At 43.2% G+C, this 14002-nt stretch overlaps 1 protein-coding gene and 3 non-coding genes across 4 annotated transcripts in view; all 4 read right to left on the minus strand.

The window, feature by feature from the left end:
- LOC126984726 (uncharacterized) overlaps nucleotides 1-14002 on the minus strand; it is an 81746-nt gene that overhangs the window by 52146 nt on the left and 15598 nt on the right. The gene's annotated exons all lie outside the window — the stretch shown is intronic.
- LOC126984963 (small nucleolar RNA U3) lies at nucleotides 174-371 on the minus strand. Its single transcript, XR_007738256.1, has one exon. It is a non-coding gene; the product is annotated as a small nucleolar RNA U3 (small nucleolar RNA).
- Nucleotides 6139-6301, minus strand: LOC126984926 (U1 spliceosomal RNA). Its single transcript, XR_007738226.1, has one exon. It is a non-coding gene; the product is annotated as a U1 spliceosomal RNA (small nuclear RNA).
- LOC126984947 (U2 spliceosomal RNA) lies at nucleotides 12656-12848 on the minus strand. Its single transcript, XR_007738247.1, has one exon. It is a non-coding gene; the product is annotated as a U2 spliceosomal RNA (small nuclear RNA).

Raw genomic sequence — 14002 nt, forward strand, 5'->3', positions numbered from 1 at the left:
GCCCGCCAACCGAACGCCTCCCTTACCGCCGCCAGCCCAACACAGCCTCACCACAAAATATTCTTCATGCTCGAGTGCTCATAACACCCAAATTGGGAAGTCGCAGATATTAGGTATTATTTCCTCCCAAACGGAAGGAGTATCAAAAAAAGGAAGATCCTCTATAGTCCTCCACCACTCAGCCTGTGCTCGGCCCGCCACGCCCCGCGAACGGGTGGTGGACGGTCCTCAAGCCCCTGGCCAGGCCACGGGGCAGCTTCCCGCTCAGGGCCGGACACTTAGCCTCGTCATCGTGGCGTGAGGTCACTCCAAGTTTCGGTCAGGGAACTTGGCTGTCATACTATAGAAGTGATCCTATGAAGTATGATCATACCTTCCCCGGGCCGCGGCGGCCCCCAATACGCTACGGCGCAACAGGTGGCAGGTGAAAATAATTACCTGTGTGCATTATAACCCCAAGCCGGTGTTGAAGCGGACTTGTGGGGATAAATTATGGAACTTAAGTGGACTTGCTGTATTATCATAAGCAAATTTTGGAATCTTGAGCACTGATTTGCAAACAAATCAATATTTTTCGCAAAACATCTTATTTAAAAGGCTTAGTTACCCTGAGAAGCGCAGGTTTTCTGCCATGGTTGTTAGCTACAACAAAGAACTTTCCACCGCAGTCTCTGCTGTTGTGCAGGTCCGCCGTTCTCAACGCCTAAATCATGAATAACTTTCAATCTGAATTGTATAATGTATTTCTATTGCTGTTAAAATTATGATATAACAAGTGTGTATGTGTGTGCTGACGCCGCCAGCTCCACACACGCTCATCACAAAATATTCCTCATTCTCCTGACATTCACTCTTCATTCAACGGGTCGCGCGGCGTAACCAGCCGCCAGAGATATAATTCGGCTCAGTGTCTCTGAGAGGAAAAGGTAAAGAAGCCCAGCAGGAGTGTTCGCAGCATCCCAAAGATCCGGAAGGACGGCTCCACGGGCCAGCCAAGCCTCTGCGCCCGTTGTACACGCGTTGAGACGAGGATGACTTTTCACCCCAACCTCGCTTGTCACTCAAAGAAAGTTTTCATAGGAACCTACTCGCTGAACGCTGAACTCGCTGAACTGAGGTACAGGGAACACCTCTTTTTGCTCATCTGCATAATTGTATTTGTTTGTTTGCACTATGTAAGTTGAAAAGAAATTTACTACTTTTGTAAATGCAGTAAATAAATTCACTACTACTACCTACCCAAACCTGGAAAATAGTCTCAACCAGCCTAACCTGCCCTGGCCACGCTGGCCTATACCCAATGATTAGTATACCAAAATCTCCCTGGGTGAATATAAATACATACAACTGATATAATAGAGAATGGAATTAAAGCTTAAAGGAAACTAATACTGATTATTCTTTTTTTAAAGTGTCTGCTTCCTACACTGTAGTATTTAGTGTTCTATAATTATTAGTCTTTAAATTATGATTTTATTTGTCATTATTAGTGAATAATCTTTGCTAAATATATAGCACAATGTATATTTTGCAGAATGCAATATTGAATGCTACCTTCCCTGTAAATAGAAAACCAATTGTTGTAACAATACTAAATAAATCAAACAAATCAACATTCCTTAATGAACTAAACAAAAAACAAAAAAAAAAAAAAATCCAATGAAAGGTAGGTTAAGTTGGCCTAAGTGTTCATCTCTGTCACACTGGCCTTTGACCCTGTAACTAACTAACTAACAAGGAGCATATGCCAGGCTGCGCGCTGTTTCACTCACCCTCCGGCTGCTGCTTTCACTCCCGACAGTCCCTCTGAGTGGGCCTCCAAGCAACACTAACCCTTCAGTTAAAACCCCCACTTGGCAGGATCGATCAACTTGTCGAACCATGAGCTATGTGGGCCCCAGACCCTTGGTTTCCTCCACTCAGTGTTGTCTTGTACGTACAAAAACTACCTTACTGGAAAGAATGACGTCCTGGAAGTGTGCCACATGCCCATAATGCCGGACTAAACAGTGAGAGGCCTTGATTCAGTTTCATCAAATAGTCTCTGGTTCGGCATATCATTTTAGAGGTACCCCATGATCCTGTGAAGGCACTTCATACCATCAACACACCTCTTCACGTCATAATTCGCAGTGCTCATGTCTCACAGCGATAAAGAAAGAGGGGGAGCACAAGCGACTTGAAAATTCGGATTTTTGTCCTATATACTTGTGTTGAGTGATTCCACAACACTGTGGGCCAGGTCAATCCATGGAGTGACTCCCTGGTAAGACCAACTATTGTTATGCACTATGTTACCAAGGTAAGTGAAACTTTTGGTGAACTCAATGTCCTCACCACATGCATGGACAGACTGAACTGTGTCATCCATAGCAGAGAAATCCACCAGGGGGGGAGGGGTGAAGTTTGACTAACTTAACAGGGAATATGGAGATGAGCGCAGCCTTCTCTGCCACAACTGGATACGGAAATGCGCGAAGCGTATGACAAACCTAACAAAACTAAATCTAACCTAATATTCCCTAACTATAACTAACCAAAAACAATCTGGCCTGATCACCCCCTGCCAAAATACAATGTGATAGACTGCACTCAAACTTTATACATCAATATTTTGAGATTTGTATTGTGGAAGGCATGTGTTACTGCACTGCATTCAGAGAAAAAACAACAACAATGCATATTGTCAGTATTTCTTGTAAGCTTCTGGGAGGCTCCTAGCTGACAGCTGCCTCATCAGGGGCTGCATGGCCACTTCACCTTGTAGCTAGACGAGTCCTTCCCTCACCTTCAATGATCACCGTGTCACCATCGAGTAGTCTAGTCTGGTCTGTTAGGGGGATTTTAAGGACGGATTGTGAAAATTCTTCTACAAGCATGAAATTCGGCACACTTGTAGTTTTTGACATGCTGAATTCAAATCTGCCGGGAGTCAAAGCCAATTCTCAACAGGGTCGCCATATTCGACAATTCAAAATGGCGGGCACTCAAAAACTGACTTTTTCGTTACTAGCCAACCAAAAGTCACATAATTACTATTAAAGGCACTTTTCTGGGGTTTTAGACCTCGCTGATTCAAAATCTGATGTCTATTTGGCGATAGCATTGACAAGGGACGCTTTCCAATAGGGCGGCCGCTAAAAAAAAAAAAAAAAATCCATAACTTTGACACTTTTAGCCATAGAACCACAAGTAAAACCTATTTTCATAGCTTATGTTTGTATTTCATTCTCTTTTCAACACATAAGCCTTATATCCGAGATCAAGGTATCATTTACTGATCAACAAAATCGGCTAATAACCATCAAGACAAACATTATCCAATCAATAAGGCAGTAAATTAAATTAATCAACCAACCAGTGTATCAATCAGACCACTTCCTGTGACTGTATGACACCGATTCATGAATCCTCATTGTTCACACATCCACATTCGCATTTACACAGACCTGTGCAACGAACGCCAGCTCTGCAGCATTTGCAGTTCCCTGTACATGACTTTGCACAGCCACACTGCAAAAGGATGGAACAGGCCTTACTGCTGTCCTCAAGGGTTGTCCAAAAGGGCAACCATCCACCACTGCTGTCCTTGTGCCACCCCAGTCATGGAAGTCAGGAATGTCCTGGTGGACAGACGTTGCCTGAATCCAAAAGAAGCTGGGCTGCAGCATTGCTTTGCGGATGTGTTAATACAAAGCAGCTTGTCTTGGTGGTAAGGCCTCTAATGTCTTTTTCCCACTTGTGAAGAGTCGAAGCCTAGCCTCACTGACTCGTTCCATACCACAGCTCTTGCTGTACATGACTACAACGAAGCGCTCTAGAGTGCGCATGTGCCGAGACTGTGGGCTGAGCTCTTGGGGTTCACTGGTGAGGGCAACAAGGGTGTCCGTCAGTCCTGGTGTGCTCTGCCAGTGCCAGGCTGACTTCTTGCCACATCCCAGAAACTGTGACACGGTGTCACAGCCAGTGACCGCGTGGAATAGTGGCAGTGCCAGGCACCTTGATGGTCCCAGCTGGGCAGAGATAATGTGGATAGGAATGTCACGCATCTTTTTCCCACTGCCGAAACACACCCACAACTCGGACAGCCCAAGTGATGAAAAGAAGTGAATGGCCAGGATGACCACATCACTGTCGACTGTGCGAACCAAGACAACCTGGTGGCGCTGCTGTGCTGCATGGGCGAGATGGAGCAGTATCCTAGTATCAGCCTCGGTGTGGTTACATGGCTGAAGATCAGACACGTCATGTTGTTTGTTCGAGAGGAAACTCTCCTTGTTGGTGCTGAGGAGAAGTCTTACACCCAGATCCTGCTTCACAAGCTGTACCCATGCAAACTAGCCAAAAACTAGCGCTACGAAATTATTCACGTGGAACAAGCATCAACGAAGAAAGAACACCAAAATGTAACGCTACGAAATTATTCAAATCCGTGGCTGAGTAACAAGACAATAAGTTATCCAAATGCAGACACTAAGTACCTGAATGTCCATGGGGAACCTAGATGTAGCTAAGAGGCTCTACTAATAGCGCAGGAGATTCACCACAAATCGTGTTCTGAATGAAACTCAAAATCGTATCAGCAAAATACAATAATTTATTTTTCCAAACGAACATTTGATTATCAGAGGAAAAATATAATTTAGCTTGCGAAATGCATTCTCCTTATATCAAAACTGGCATATTTCAATATCAAAGGACAATTAGACAAGAGCTTGTAAAATGCAAAGCCACTTAAAGCAAAACTATCACATTTAAACATCAAAGGAAAACTTGACAAGTGTTTCTTATCGCTGTACACCTATATTCCTACCTACTATGCATTTCAGCGGTGGACAAACGGTGTTTTTTGCAGATATCTCCTAAACGAATCGTTGGATGAGTATGATATTTCAACACACTACCTTGAACATCCGTTCGTAATTTTTGGTTAACATACCACATTGCTATATGTGTTATGTGAGGAGTTTACTCGTGAAAAATAACACAAAGCCGACGAGTCATGTTCACGCATTCGAATGAAAGTGTGCCCCCCCCCACACACCCACCCAAACCATTCCTAACCACTACTACGTCTCCCCCGTCTCGGAAGTCCCCCGCCTCTTTATCCCTCCCCTCCTCTCTTCCTTGCTTCGCCTCCCTCACTCCTGTGCCCCTCCCTACTTCTCCCACTACTGTATTTATACATTATAATGTTCTGTAAGTGTGTATGTATAGATATGATTATTTCCTAAGAGTATGGTACAATTTCATGAAGGCAAGAAGTGGTTCACGTTGATAATTACTGTACAACAGCACGTTTACGTAGTATATAGGAGAGCCATGTTTGCAGTCGTTATGGTCAACCACGTGAACATGATGTGCTGGAATTACCTGTGACTTGGACCTTCTACTGTTAGGAAAAGTTGATACTCTTATTGCGTACTGTCTGCCTATTGATCATAAAAAGTGGTCCAGTTTATATATAATATTATTTTGTTGACTTGTTTGTTGTATATTCATGTTATCAAAAAATTATAAACTGCATATATTTTTCTTAATCTATACATATGTGTATAATGCGTAAAAGTCAGAGAGAGAGAGAGAGAGAGAGAGAGATTAACAGCGGAATTAGCTATTGCTTTAACGGTCGTTTGACCCAGTCTGGTTTTCATGTCCACATATACCAGCAATTGTATTAGATAATATTATTAATGTATGATATGTATGTACATACTGACGTATGTAACTATTATACCTATACGTATGTAATTACAATAGGGAAAAAAATCACAGGTGGAAGGCTGATGGTGTGAGTAGGGGGAAGAGGGTCATGATACTGGGGTAGAGAAGGAGTGGTCTGGGGGTTCTTCAGGGTGGTGGTGGTGGTGGTGGAGGGGTTAGACGAGTACCCCACACTCGTCCGATTCTGTGTAACACCTTTGATATGATGACTGGATTAGGCGTAATATCACTCAGTAAACTCCTCACATAACACATATAGCAATATGGTATGTTAACCAAAAATTACGAACGGATGTTCAAGATAGTGTGCTGAAATATCATACTCATCCAACGATTAGTTTAGGAGATATCTGCAAAAAACACTGTTTGTCTGCCGCTGAAATGCATAGTAGTATATAACTAATGTGGATTAGGAAGGGGGATGCGCGAACGCAATTCCCCGCTATCAAAAATATCGCACTCGAGTTAACCACATTTGGGTTAATCGCAGGGGTCAGCACCGCCGGAGTGCAATGGCGGGCCTCGCCCTGGGAAAACCGCCTTCATGATCACGGTATCTCCTGTGCCAGGTAAGTATGCTTTCCGCAGCAACCCGGCCACCCACATCTCTGCAGGCTCCACACGCGCACTCCACAAAATTATCCTTATGAACAAATAAGTTATTCCTCAATCACTAGGCCGCACGCTACTACCCTTCGAATAATAGCAAAGTTCAGAGTTTTATTACTGTCAAAATCATCATAAAGCTCTGCAGGTGAGTACATGAATCAATAATGTAAAAAGTTCCACGGGCCAAGTGTGGCCCGCTGCCTGCCTGTACGACCTCTACCGCCAGAACAAACCAACACAGGTTTATCATCCCGACATTTAATTCGCGTCTCAAACAAGATTCCCGAGAATATACTCCTTACACGACCATCAAGTGAAACTGTTAATTGGAAAAGCATATATTTGAGTCGAAACCTACCATAGGGGAACTTTACTCGTGATGGAAAATAACAAAACATTTAGTTGAGAACGCCATCAAGTTCATGACTTGACAGAAAACGATTGAGGAGAGACTTAACTACAAGTAAATATTTCCAAAGAAACTTGCTGATAAAGTTCGTTTTTTTTTTTTTTTTATTTGAGCTAAATGTAATGTGATGGGAGCAGGGTTGGCAATGATTAAATCAAATTGATTTAATCAAATGATTAAATCATTGATTTTTTTACTAAAAAAATCATGATTTTTTTTATTTTTTTTTATTTTTTTACTAAAAAGTATTCCATAAGTTAAATGATGTGCTCCAAGGATGGTAAAAATCAGCCTCCTTTAGTCTTTACTAACTTGGGATTCAATGTATCATAATAATAACCAAGGTTAGCAACCAAACCGTAACAGAATAAAATTCGATATTCTTCTGTGTGGTAATAATATAAAATGCTGTCATGAAAATAACTTCAGGCAACTCTGTCTGTCCTAAACCTGGTCCTGTACCAACTACAAACAAGTATTGAACACGTATGTATCAGGATCCTTGACTGTGCTCACACTTACACGCCCTAAACTCAAACTTAAAGTAACCTATGGAGATTTTCAAATCACTCAGTAGGATATATATATATATATATATATATATATATATATATATATATATATATATATATATATATATATATATATATATATTTTTTTTTTTTTATAAAAATAAATAAAATAAAAAAAATCAAATAAATCAAATAAATCAAAAAAATCAATGATTTTTTGATTTTTTTGATTTTTTTAAAAAAATCAAAAAAATCACCAACCCTGGATGGGAGTCAGTGTGAACACCGAAATCACTCTTGTATCCAGTATGAGTGAAACGCACGGAGGAATTACCACTCGAAAGAGTAAACGCATTTTTCTCTTTTTTTTTATGCACTGTTTGCTGGTTGGTGTGTAATGCCCCGCGAGCTTATTTTTCCATCCTTCCTATTTCCCAACACGGCCTCTGCGTGTATCGAAATAACACGAGAAATTAATCACAACAAGGAGAGGGTATTCCCCGGCTGCCTGGGATTGAACCCGCGACCAGCGTGACGGAAGAGCCACTCCTTACCGAGTCGGCCAAAGAGGTACCCCACTGGCTAAGTGGGTTATGGGAGGCTCGTTCATCAGGCCGTCGCCGCACTACACGGCTTTCCCCCCTATGTAGATTAATTTCTGTGTGTTGACAATGTCCCTTTGAGACATAACTCCACAATGTCCCTTTGAGACATACCTCCAACTCTTCCCATTTTCTATTACCCTCGGAGCATGGGCCATCCTACCTGTTACCCCTTCGGGGAAACTCAACAGAACTGCAGAAGAGGATGCCCACCGCTATGCCACCACTGTAATGCCCCGCGAGCTTATTTTTCCATCCTTCCTATTTCCCAACACGGCCTCTGCGTGTATCGAAATAACACGAGAAATTAATCACAACAAGGAGAGGGTATTCCCCGGCTGCTTGGGATTGAACTCGCGACGGGAGAGCCACTCCTTACCGAGTCGGCCAGAGGTACCCCACTGGCTAAGTGGGTTATGGGAGGCTCGTTCATCAGGCCGTCGCCGCACTACAGGTGTATGTAATAAGTTCGCAGACTGGCAGCACAGCGTCTGGAGTCTGACTCGCTGAGTTGCCACTGATAGTCCAGATTGATACAGGCTTTGTGGATTTTTGTCTCTACTATCCTATTGCTTATGGGATATTGTGAGTACAGTGGTGCGGCGTCTTCTGGAGTCATAAAGGTATTTTTCAGTAAAAAGTATTCATGAATACTTTCAAGAAGTATTTGTATTTCTATTTGATTTAAAACCTTTTCAGTGTATTAGAATTCAATTCGTATTCGTTGGAATTTGAAGTATTAGAATACATACCTTTGTATTCACTCCACCCTTGATTACACGAGCCGTGATTGTTTATAGAGCCGATTCGTGCAAGACGAAGACACTCACACGAATCATATACCTACCCGATCCACAGTATAGCATTGCAACAAGTGTTTATTCTTCCCCTGTAGTCCATCTTCCAAGGGGTCTGTTGGTATACATTCGGGTGGCAAATTCTCATATGAATTTTTAGTAACTTTAGAGTCCATAGATGAAAAAAAATTATGATAACAGTGCGGCTCAGGTAGCTTTTTGTGTGTTATCACGTGACCTTTTATACTGTGTGCGAAGACGATAAATTTAGGGGGTAGGGAAGATAAGGTGCACAGTGTAGCTTAAGTATCAGCAATAACTCATAAATCTTTCATTGTAGTTTTAGCTGGAGACCTGTCTGCCTTCTGGATGACCTACGTGGACATCGTTCAAGATGTTCTCCTTGGGCTGATAAGGGCTGCTCGTGAGGGAAACTGGGACCTTCACCTTCACGCTATTCGCCAGATGATCCCTTGGTGCTTTGCATATGACAGACTTAACTATGCAAGGCACCTTCCAGCGTATTACGCTCAAATGACCAATCTTGCTGTTGATTACCCAGAGATCTACCAAGCATTCCAAGATGGAAACTTTGCTGTTCAACTCACTGACCAAAATCCTTTTGGGCGCATTCCCGTGGACCAGACCACTGAGGTAACTGTGAACAGAGATACACAAACAGTTGGTGGCACCACCAAGTTCAGCCTGAAACCTGGAGCTGTGAGCCGGTACTACCTTACGGCCGAACAAAGGAGTGGCTTTCTGACAAAGCTCAGGAACATTGTACAACTGAACAAACATGGCTCAGACCATCCTGATCTCCTGGACTCAAGGCGGCAAAAGACGAAGAGTCTGTAGCAGCAGTGGAAGAAACCCTTGAGAGCTGGACCAATCCCTTTGAAGAGAACCTTGAGTTGATGAGCATATCAACAGGGACTGCTGCACCAAAGGATGTTGCTCAGGATATCAAAATTGCGCAGACAAAAGGAGAAAATGTATATGCGGCATTCAAGACTGAGAGACTGGCAACAGATCCACCTGCAAAGAAGTTTCATGACCCTTTGAAAAAAAGCTCTTTGAAGACTTTTGGATCAGCTGCAAAGAAGCAGCAGACAAAATGTGGGGATGGCAGGTCGCTGATCCTAAGAGCAGACAGATGGCTTTTTGGGCGGATGATCGTCATGGGACAGAGCAGAAATCTTAACATGAAAGACCTCATGTGTTACCCCCTGGGTCCACTTCCCTGGTCACTTGCTGCACCTGATGGTAGTCTCAGAAAAACCAATAAAGCTGCCCTGGCTAACAGCATCAAGAAGAACGCTCCACTAGCTGACTCTCTTCCAGACCATTCAGTTACAATTATTGATGGAATGGGTCTTGTCCAGCGAGCAAAATTTGATGGCCAGCAGCCCACCTTTGCTGAAGTTGCTGAACGCATTTTCTATGGCTGTCAATGAAGGGTCAGCAAGTGATCGAATTGATGTTGTTTTTGACTGTTACAAGAAACTCTCCATCAAATGCAATGAAAGGGCCAACAGAAGCAGAACACCCGGACTGAGTGTCCAGAACATAACACCAGGGCAAAGATCAAACAATGGCGCAAGTTCTTGCAACAGGAAGACAACAAAACCAACTTGGTACAGTTTCTTGTCAACGAGTGGAACAGTGAGAAGTATCTGAAAAAGCTTGGCCAACTCCACAAGATCCTCTACGTCACCTGTGAGGAGAAATGCTATCGTTTCTCTGCTGTCAGACGTCGGGATGTGGCAGAGCTTCAGTCCTTCCAAGAAGAAGCTGATGGCCGGCTGCTGCTGCATGCTGATCCTGCTGCTCAGGAGGGCTTTGCAGCTGTGATGATCCGCTCCACCGACACTGATGTCATGGTCTTGAACCTGGCTTTCTGTGGTGTCATCAAAACACCGATGCACCAGAAGTTTGGATCAGGCACCCGCACGCAGCTTGTAGACATCACCAAAGCAGCAGAAGCTCTTGGACCAACCGTCTGCAGTGCTCTTCCTGGCATGCATTCATTCACCGGGTGCGACTCTGTGAGCTCTTTTGCAGGAAAAGGCAAGCTTGCAGCAATGAAGATGCTCAGATCTGACAAAGAAGCACAGGAGACATTTTCGGATCTGGGTAAGAACTGGGAGCTGTCTGATGAACTGTTTGACAAACTGGAGAGTTTCACCTGTCGGATGTATGCCCCAAAGCAACCAGCGTCGGGGGTAAATGAACTGAGATATCAGTTGTTCTGTGCTAAAAGCGGTGATACAGAGTCTCATCAGCTACCTCCCTGTCAGGACTGCTTGCAGAAATACGCCCAGCGAGCCAACTACCAAACTGACCTGTGTCAACGCTGCTGCCTGTCTGGTGACTCTGAGATTGCAGACCCAACTAAGAGTGGATGGAAAGAGGAAACGCAGGATGGGGAAGAAATCCTTGCGGTGGATTGGATGTCTGTCAAGCCAGCACCTGATGCTGTATTGGAGCTGTTGGCCTGCCAGTGCCCGAGGTCATGTACCTTGCCTAACTGCATCTGCCTTCAGAATGATCTCAAGTGCACAGACATGTGCAGGGCGAAAGACTGTGAGAATCAGCCTGGAGAAGATGACACTGAAGTCTTGAGAGGAGATGTTGTCATGGATGAAGACGAAGAAGATGAGAACTAGTTCTGACCAGAAAGCATAGACCTAGACTCAAGATTCAGAGACAGTGCTGCAATTCTTTACCTGTGACTGTCTGAGATGACAACTTCCTTTTCCCCAGACACAATAATACACACATGTAAGACATTATCACTGTTGTGCTTGCATCCTGAAATCTATGTGTGTTGGTTGGTCTTATCATTGGCTTTACTGTTTATTTCTTTTATCATCTATTTTGATGTTTGTATCTTTTTGTTTGTTTGTTTGTTTGTTTGTTTGTTTTCTGTTGGTATATTTGCTGGTTTTTTTTTTTTTTTTCTTAAAAATTATTTCTTTGGTTATATTACATCATTCAGGAACATGCTTAACGTCAGTTGAACAGTCTCTTGGAAAAGAAACCAACATGGTGATGGTCAAAGTTATTCATTTTCAAAAGACACTTTTTGTGTGAAAAGTAAATTCGTATGCACTGTGCATTAGTGTTTGCAAGTTAGTGCACCTGCAAAAAATGAATGTCATCAAAGCAATAAATGCTTGGCTGTTGTCATTAAGTTTTCTTTGAAAATGCAAAAGGAAGATAAAACTGAATGAATTAATATTCTTTTGGAAACACTCAATTGTGTAATTATGGTTTATTTACTTCAATCTATGCCTAATATCAACAAATGTCTGAAATAAATGCCAATTTAATTACGAATTCCATCAAAATGAATCATTAGTCTTCCCTACCCTCGAAAATGATCGTCGGACGGTAGCGTTATAGATCGTATGATAACAGACAGAAAGCTACCTGATCCAGACTGTTATCATAATTTTATGGCATCTACAGACATTGTACTTATCAAAAATCTATATGAGCAATTGCCACTAGAGGGTATACCAATGACCCTGAATTAAGGAATTGGAAGAAAGACTACTGGGGGAGGGGACCGACCTTGAAGGTACTGCAATACCAGTGCGATCCCCGGCAAAGGTAAACTGATCCATGGCAGAAGGAGCATGGACCCAACATGAAGGCAAGGGTTATAAATACCGGGCCGATCTCCGGCAAACTTTCTTCTTCAGTTTACATCTTGCATAGTGCAAATAATTTACAATTATGTAGATGAGCGGGCAGTGGCCCTCCGCTGGGGGAGTGTCATGGGACCACCCAAGTGTCTGATCAGGTCACACCACCCGCTCCGCTCCCTGCAGAAGGGTGTGTTGAGACGTGTGGTCAGCATGGAAGAGGAGCTGAGCTGTCTATCACCTCCAGGAGCCGTGACACGGCGTCTGAATCCGTTACACCACGAGGGCGGCTGATACCTAAGAGCATAGCCTTAGGCACCATAATTATATCGAGTTATTTTCTCCCCTGGGGGAGTGGACCGATCCCGGAGGCACTGCAATACCGGGCCGATCCGCGGCAAAGGTGGAGCAAGCCCCTAGCACTTCGCCATAGTCCAAAAATCAGATTAATATCGTAGATCCCACATGGGGATCGTATCAGATATTAAGCTGATAAGAACAGATACTACACTTTGATCTTAGCCAAAAGGCCGAGAAGCGATGCCGCTCACTAACCGAACGCCTCTCTTATCGCCGCCAGCAACACACACGCTCACCACAAAATATTCTTCATGCTCTAAACTGTTACACTGCAGACACCGGGCTGAGCGCTACAACCCTCCGTCTTGAATCAAAATTCAAATTTGGGGTATTGTCAGAAATAGTTAAACAAACCCCGCATGAGTCCTCAAGACATTCAAATCCGTCTAAAGACGGCTCCATCGGCCGCCAGATATATGTCACCTACAAACGGCAACCTACAAGCGGTAAATACAGGCTTGCACCTCCAACACTCAGATCGCAGCTCAAACAAGAATTTATCGGGAATTTACCTGTTACACGAGCACTACATAGCACATTCAATAGGTAGCCTAAATAATATGTATGTTTGTCAGTAATATCCACTTTAATCGTGGCGAAAAATGAAGAAAGCTTTTTAGTTGAGAATACCATTGAGTTACTTATTAGACAGAAAACTTTTGAAAGAGTAACTGAAGTTTTGGGGGATTTAATCGATCGATCGACGATGGACTAATAAAGCAGGAGTAATTAGCTTGGTAAGTCACATTATAGTTCAGCAGTCTGCGACATGAAACTCATCATCGCAGCTGAAAACCATGAATTCTGCGCAACACTGGTGGCGCGGAATATGTTTATGTGCATTCTATAGCAAGCTGCCTCACCTACCGACAGATGTCCTAATATCATCTGTAGACCTTGACCCTTCTACTTTTTCTCGAGCAGGTATTAAGTACTGTGGCTCTTTGAAAATAAGAAGAAAATTTAATATTATTTGAATTTCACATGGCTTGTTAGACATTATCTTTTCTCACACGAATATGAACAATTTATCATCTCAGGCAATCCTTTGACCCCCCCCCCCCCGACCCCCTCTCTCCCTCTAGCCAGGTGATATGACTGCCATCCCTATGATCTGCAAAGTAATCATTCAGTACTCGGTTTCGAAGAGTAATCAAAACCGAACTACTCGGTTTGCAGGAACTACTCGGTTCCCCCTTCCCTTAGTTCCCTACCACTGACTATTTAAGCATTTGACCACAGACTATTTGAAACCAACAAGGATATCAGAAATTATTGGATTTTAGAACCTAGTCCACTAAATCACTAAATCTCTACATCTTCATACAAGACTAAC

This window comes from Eriocheir sinensis, chromosome 57 (assembly GCF_024679095.1).
Source record: "Eriocheir sinensis breed Jianghai 21 chromosome 57, ASM2467909v1, whole genome shotgun sequence".
In the NCBI taxonomy this organism is placed as follows: Eukaryota; Metazoa; Arthropoda; class Malacostraca; order Decapoda; family Varunidae; genus Eriocheir; species Eriocheir sinensis.